The 7,185-nt window shown below is 38.5% G+C and overlaps 1 protein-coding gene across 1 annotated transcript in view; it reads left to right on the top strand.

Annotated features, from left to right (window-relative positions):
• The first annotated feature begins 622 nt into the window (after positions 1 to 622).
• LOC136863781 (oxidized purine nucleoside triphosphate hydrolase) overlaps positions 623 to 7,185 on the top strand; it is a 122,169-nt gene continuing 115,606 nt past the window's right edge. The window contains exon 1 of the mRNA XM_068225904.1: positions 623 to 762. The gene's annotated coding sequence lies outside the window, so the exon portion shown is untranslated. The remainder of the gene's footprint in view (positions 763 to 7,185) is intronic.

Raw genomic sequence — 7,185 nt, 5'->3', positions numbered from 1 at the left:
TTCAGTGTACCGTACCGCACACGGTGTTATGGCTGTTTTCCTACTTCTATATCTTCTTGCTCTCGGAGTTATTTCCAAGGTACCGGTGCCACACCATGAAAATATCGAAGGTACAGCGTTCTCCTTAAGTCTTCGTCTTTCGCCTAAAATTATTGAAATAGGTCATATTAACTTTTAAGAATGTACTACCTTATTATAAAATTATTTCTCAATTAGTACTAATTAGCTTACTTACCAGTTTCAGTAATGACATAACCTTCAACTGTAAAATGTTTCGAGCAGACTTTGATATTAGGAGTCATATTTTTATTTCGTAGGTCTTGCCTACGAATCGCATGCAACCACTTTTTACGGAAAGCATCTTGCTTAGGAAATTGATGGTAGGAATACGGTCGACCTTGATTTTGGGACATTGGGACACAGCAATTGTCAGGCATCACAATTTTCTCGTCGTCTTTGTTGTCGTAACGATATATTAAATCTTTAACTTTAACATTTAACTAGGTAACTTCCATTAAAAACACATACAAACAAATGACGATCGACAAGCGCATTCCGGGCACTACACGTGAGACATCTATCGGTAGTGTTTCAGTACATCCCTATTATTATGAGCGTCTGTTGGCAACGTTGACCAATATTAAGAATTAAGTTTCCATCCCTGGTTGGCGGCAGGTTCAGGCGATGTCTTATGTTGTATCATAGTTGTATACAGGTCGTACACATTGTTGTGATATTTTTTATTTCCTGTGTATTTTAAAGGTAGGAAGTCTATTAAATGCAGTTTTAAATCATATATTGCAGTACTGTAAAGTAGTGTAGAAGGACGTAGTGATGTGATTCTTTTAGATTTAGGCATCTGATAATTAAGAAAAAATGTATCGTTCCTGATCATTCTAAAATCGAGTATCAACAGCTGTAATTGCCGGCGTAGACTTTTCTCTTTATTTATTGTTATCTTGAATGTAGTTTATACACCTGTGGCAGACCACATGTTTTTTAAAATATTAGACACAGGTAATGTTGACAATTCAAAATAGCTGATTGTAGCTTCAATTGTAGCATAATATAATAACAATTAACCTGACTTGTTCAAATTGAATTGGATAAGAAGGAAGAAAAGAAAGTAAGTGTAAATTTTAGGTTGCCTTAGTATCATGCTTTTTCTAGTAACATAGAATTGTAGTTATGCTAATAACTGTGGGGATAACATTACTCATATGATTTTTGTCCTTATCCTAGACAATATTCAGTTGACTAAAAATCTTCGCTCTTCGTTCTTCCTGTTCAGCTTCACCATTTGCTCAGGGTAATACCAATATTATTATTATTAACAGAAAAGTGCACGGATGTGCATTACATAGATTGTTAAATACTTCAGTCTTTGCTGTAATCACACAGAGATTTATGGTTGTTTTTACATCTTGTGATGTGGTATATATATCACCTGTGTACATAATGAGCACACACAGTTTTTTCTTGGGTCGTGATAAGACATATTCTCACATATTTTGGGGTGATATTCGTGCAGTGTTGGTTTTGTCAGTATGAATCATAGTCCCTGGTTGGCATTGGACCACTTCCAATCCAGCATGGTATCCGTGCTTTTCTAGTTTTATTACCATGTGTTATAGTCTCCGGTTGGCATTGTCCATTTCTGATCCAACAGCCATCTGTGCTGTAGAAATCCAGAGGGATTCCTACTCTCTTCTTCCCTCTTTCGCTAGGTGCACTTCGATGTTCTTTGTGGATGGCAGAGGTAGTTTTGTTCTTGGTTCCTTGGTGAGGAAAAGTTCCCGTGACATTTCATGTGTTAGGCGGGAGCACATGTGTTTTCAGGTTCCCGTTGTGGTTTTCAAGAATTATGCTTTAACTCCTTTGATGGTGGCCAGATCTTTCTTCGTCAGTTTTTCCCATATCAGGTATATCCTGTAAGTGAGTATTAGCAAGATCTTTGTGTTTGCTGTGCTATTTTCTTTACGTCGCACCGACACAGATAGGTCTTATGGCGACGATGGAATAGGAAAGGCCTGGGAATGGGAAGGGAGCGGCCGTGACCTTAATTAAGGTACAGCCCTAGCATTTGCCTGGTGTAAAAGTGGGAAACAACGGAAAACCATCTTCAGGCCTGCCGACAGTGGGGTTCGAACCCACTATCTCCCGGATGCAAGCTCACAGCTGCACGCCCCTAACCACACGGCCAACTTGCCCGGTGATCTTTGTGTCAAATAAGCACATAGCTGGTATAAAGGATAGGTACTGTTAATTGTAAATGTCGTACATGGCTGTCATGGCTGTCGCCCACAAAAAGACACTTTATGCTTTAAAGCTATTTTCTATCAAATAGATTAATTGTTACATATTAACAACAGGATTACATTAACTCAGCAGTCCTTCTAACCAGTTATTCAATGTAAGTTAGTTCATATCTCGGGGCAAAGTGCCATGTCGAGGCGAGACTGTCTCACTTTCCTGAAAAAGTAATTGGGGGTTAGGAAATGATTATACATTTTTGAAAGTGGACATTAAATGTTTTGTTGCATCTCTTCTACCTAGGAAAATTATTTGAAAAATAATAGTGAAAAATTGACAGCGTTTGATGGTGAATCCCAGGTATTGAAATGTATTTAGGCCTACTATTTTGACTTTGTCTTCTTTGTATTGTACCGTAAGTCGTCTTCTGCTGCTGTGCGTCCGTCTTTTTGGAAAACCGGCTGTAGGGTTTATGCCCAGTTTATTTTTAGGATGTTCTTCCCAGCCCATTCTTCCAGCGCTGAGAAGGTTGTTTGGTGATCCTAGGACCACATGTCCACATACATGGTGGTTTTGCATCCTGCGATCTCTCTCGGATTGTTGGTATTACATCCACTGTGGTCAACGTTAAGTAATATGGGGCTGAGCACTCCATCCTTTTGGGTGATTTCCTTTGTTTGCCTGATCCCATCATCTATGGCGATTTGGTTGTATGCAAGGATATTTTTTACTGTGAGTGTTGGGAGTTTTTGATTTCTGATCATATCTCAGAGTTTCGATACCAATTTTTGCCTGTCTATTAGATTGAAGGCTTTTGTATAGTGTATGAAGGCTGCATAAAATTTTCCTTTCTGGTGTCTCTGTGTTTCGTCTATGTCATTTAGTAGGTTTCGATTGCATAGAAGGTTCCTCTTCCTCATCTAAATCTAACCTGTTGCTTTGGTATCTTGGAATCAACTTCTTGTACTATTCTGTTGGTTAGAATTTTTGTTAGAAGCTTGGAGGCATTGTTTCTAGTGCGATTCCTCTTAATGAGTTAGGTTAGTGGATTCGCCTTTCCCATTGTAGATGGTTATATTATCAATTATCTCAATTGTTCAGGAAAATTTCCTGATTCTGGGCACTTGTTAAGCAGCTTGGTCCATAGTTCTGCCAGGCAATGCGCCGATTCCTTTGGACATTCATTGAAAAACACGTCTTGTCCAACAGCCTTTTTACATTTTGTGGCCTTGATGGCGTGCGTTTCTTCTTTCACGGTGGTGGGGGATAGTGCTTCAAATTGGTTGCTGCTTTCAATTTTGTATGCCACTTGTTGCTTCGTACTGGTAAGAATGTTGATGGAGTGCGTCTCCCATATTTCTATTTCTATATAGCTAGATCGTGACGATCGTCTGGGTCTGGTGGCCACGTACAGATCCTTTATTGCTTCTTTGGCGATTCTTTCACCTTCTGACTCTATTGTGTTGACCTATGTTTTTGTTTCAGTATATTAATATTGAAACTGCTAAGCACGAAGTACACAAGGGAGATTCTTTCTACTGGTGTGACGATATATTTCACTTCATCCCAAAACTCTTTGTCTGTTTATTGTTTCTGTGAATTCCTCCTATCTATTAGGGTGACTGGCTCTATTTTTATATATTTTATAAAAAATATGCTCAAATGCTGTCAATTTTTCACTATTATTTTTCTTGTAATTTTCCTAGATAGAAGAGATGCAACAAAACATTTAATGTCCACTTTTAAATGTATAATCATTTCCTAACCCCCAATTACTTTTTCAGAAAAGTGCGACAGTCTTGCCTCGACATGGCACTTTGTCTTGAGGTAAGAACTAACTTTCATTGAATAACTGGTTAGAAGGACTGCTGAGTTAATGTAATCATGTTGTTAATATGTAACAATTAATCTATTTGATAGAAAATAGCTTTAAAGCACAAAGTGTGTTTTTGTGGGTGAAAATTAGAATAAGTACATTTTAACACAGAACATTTTATTTTAATTCTGTAATTTCTCCTTTGGCACATTTAATGAACAGTACATTCACTCAGAACATAACTCAGACTGAAATCATAACTAAAGAATGTTACTGAATGAATTCACTGAACTCTGGAATTACAAAAAAGGTCTTTCTCTTCTCTTGGTTGAAACCTGCCTTGGAGGTTCCATTTCCCGCACAGCATTTTTTCCACTTGTACTGCAGGATGTCACACTTCTCAGGCCAATGCCAGTAATGCTTCTGTAACTTTATACAGTCAACTGCTGGACCATCTTCAGCAACTTCAAGTCTCCCCTGGATGTTGTGAATCATTGTATATAATAATGACAAAATCTTCAGCCATGCACATATCTTTTAAGGAGCCAGGATCATCCATGAGTACTGACTGGTCATCTGATTCAGAACTAGAAAATATCTCTGGATCCAGGTCTGAGTTGTTGAGGACTATGTTTGCTTCATTCCCATCATCGTCTGAACAGGATTCTTTGTTAGCTGTATGGTACTTCGGTCGCAGACTCGGTTGTCGGGTCTTCGGTTTGAGTCGTTCGGTTAGCGGGAGCACTGCTTACAGCGATGCTTTTTACTGCAGAAACATTGATCATCTTCCTCTTCTGCCCAGGTTGATCCCTACCAACCATGTCGCTTCTATGAGAAATCAGTGAATCCATAGAAGCTTCTTCAGTGAGATCAGAATTTGTCTCTTCATTTGAAAGTTGTGTCAATGTGACATCTTTGTTGGCACAATGCCACATTTCCTAAAGCCTATAATCAAAATCAGTTGCTTGTTTGGCTCAATTGCATCTATTGATTTTCTCAAAAGACCGGTCATTTTTCCTTTGGGATTGTTGGGAATGGTGATCTTCAGCAGAGTCCCTTGAAGAGGATAAAATTGATTGCCATGCTCACTTCAGAGGCCCATAGAAACTGACATCCAGCGGCTGGAGTAAATGGGCTGCATTATGTGGCAGACAGATGAACTTTATTTGATTTTTCTTCCATGTTTTTAAACACTTCATTGTTAATGTGTGAGGATAGTTGTTTCTAATGAGGACAGTATCTCCTTGTATTTGATGCAGAGCAGGGTAAAACAAGACTAATGAACCAGTCCTCGAACACTGCAACATAGAAGCACCTGCTCTTGGTCTGATTGTAACTGGTTCCTGGTGGACCGTTCTCTATTCAGGAAGACCACATATATGGTCACCTTTGAAAATTATACAAGGTGGCAACAAGTTATCTCCTTCATTGCCACAAAACATTATTGAAGCTGAAGTATTGCTCGGGCTACATATACGGTCCAGATATTGAGATATTGATTGCATGCTTATTTCCGGGGTTATCCAACAAATTTAATCATCATAGTTATAAGTATCTGTACGCTGAATGTATGCAATGATGGTTTGTGGTGACACATCGGACGTTACTCTACATTTTGTGTAAACCTCGCTGATAATTCAGGTTGATCATGAGAAACATTTTAATCTTAGTCTGGCATATTGTCTTTATATATATGAACTGTTATTCCTTTATGTTGTAGATAACTTCTCACAATTGGTTGAAAATCACTTTCATTCACAGGAAAATCAAACTCTTGACAGCTTGATGAGGTGGTCAACCAATGATTGCTCCTCCTTCTCATTAAAAACTCTTTGACCACCTGGATTGTTGTTGTGAACGTTTTTCAATTTATTTTTCAAGGATGTGAAGGTACTCTGTACATGTCTTTATGCCTTCCATTAGCTCAAGTCTCCTGTTAACATTATCTACAGCTCTGTTCAATGTTTCCTCATTGTAATTTTGCTAGGGTCAGCTACCCACTGCACGAATATACTTGCTTGGCATCACAAAAGTCACTGTGAATACAACATAAGCATATAAATTAACACGCCAAGGACCAAGAACTTAATTAACATTCACTTTAATTGAAAAATACGGACTACCAATGTGAGGCAGTCACCCAAAAGTGCAGTCGAAAATGCCACATTCTTTGCTTTTCAATATATCATCGTTTAAGAAGATTGAAAATGCAAAGTTAACAATGTTTTCTCAAACTCAATATATTATGGAATAAAAATAACTACTTACTTTTTCCCATGGAAGTGTGGCAACCACCTGTTACGACAGAGAGGTTGTGGATGACACAAATCACTAAAAAACCATAAACAACAACAAAGCTCAAATAGGTCTAACTGTATAAAAATGGTGATACACCTCAATTTCTCCCATTTGAACTATCAGATCTGTATAGCAAATCTGTGAGAGTTAGCTCAACAAGTTGCTCTGCTTGGGAGAAAGTGCCACTTCCATCTTTTACTGACTGGTGGGACAAAGTCACTGCATGATAGACCAGTGACAATAGAGTGATGAAGACATTTTAATATGTTACCAGAAGGATCCTGAAAAGTTGGAAGACCAAAGCTGAGGTGGGAGGAATTGTGTATGTCAGGACATCAGGATCATAGTGGTTGTACCATCAGTTTGATCTTGAAATGAATCTGAAGTGTTAATACAGTAGTTAGTTTTTACTCTTCAACAAATTCTTGACATAGCCTATAATTTACTGATTTCTATCATTTCCAAAACATTATGTGGCAACCTGTATTAAGGTTGATGAAATATATCCTCATTGGTTCGACAGCGCTCTGTGGGCCTTGGCCTTCCTCAGAAGTTTCTGCCAGTCTTTCTTGTTCAGTGCCATGCTCCTCTAGTTCTTAATTCTCAGGATCCTGATGTCCTGACACGCTCATTCCTCCCACCTGATCTTTTGTCTTCCAACAATTTTTTAGGATCCTTCTGGTAACATATAAAGATCTTCTTCATCACTCTATTTTCATTGGCACGAAATACATGTCTAGCCTACTCTGGCCACTTTATCTTACCACCCTGTGGGTGGGGGACGCAGATGAAGAATACACCCACATATCTCCTGCCTG

This window comes from Anabrus simplex, chromosome 2 (assembly GCF_040414725.1).
Source record: "Anabrus simplex isolate iqAnaSimp1 chromosome 2, ASM4041472v1, whole genome shotgun sequence".
NCBI lineage: Eukaryota > Metazoa > Arthropoda > Insecta > Orthoptera > Tettigoniidae > Anabrus > Anabrus simplex.
This window is presented reverse-complemented; position numbering and strand designations above follow the sequence as displayed.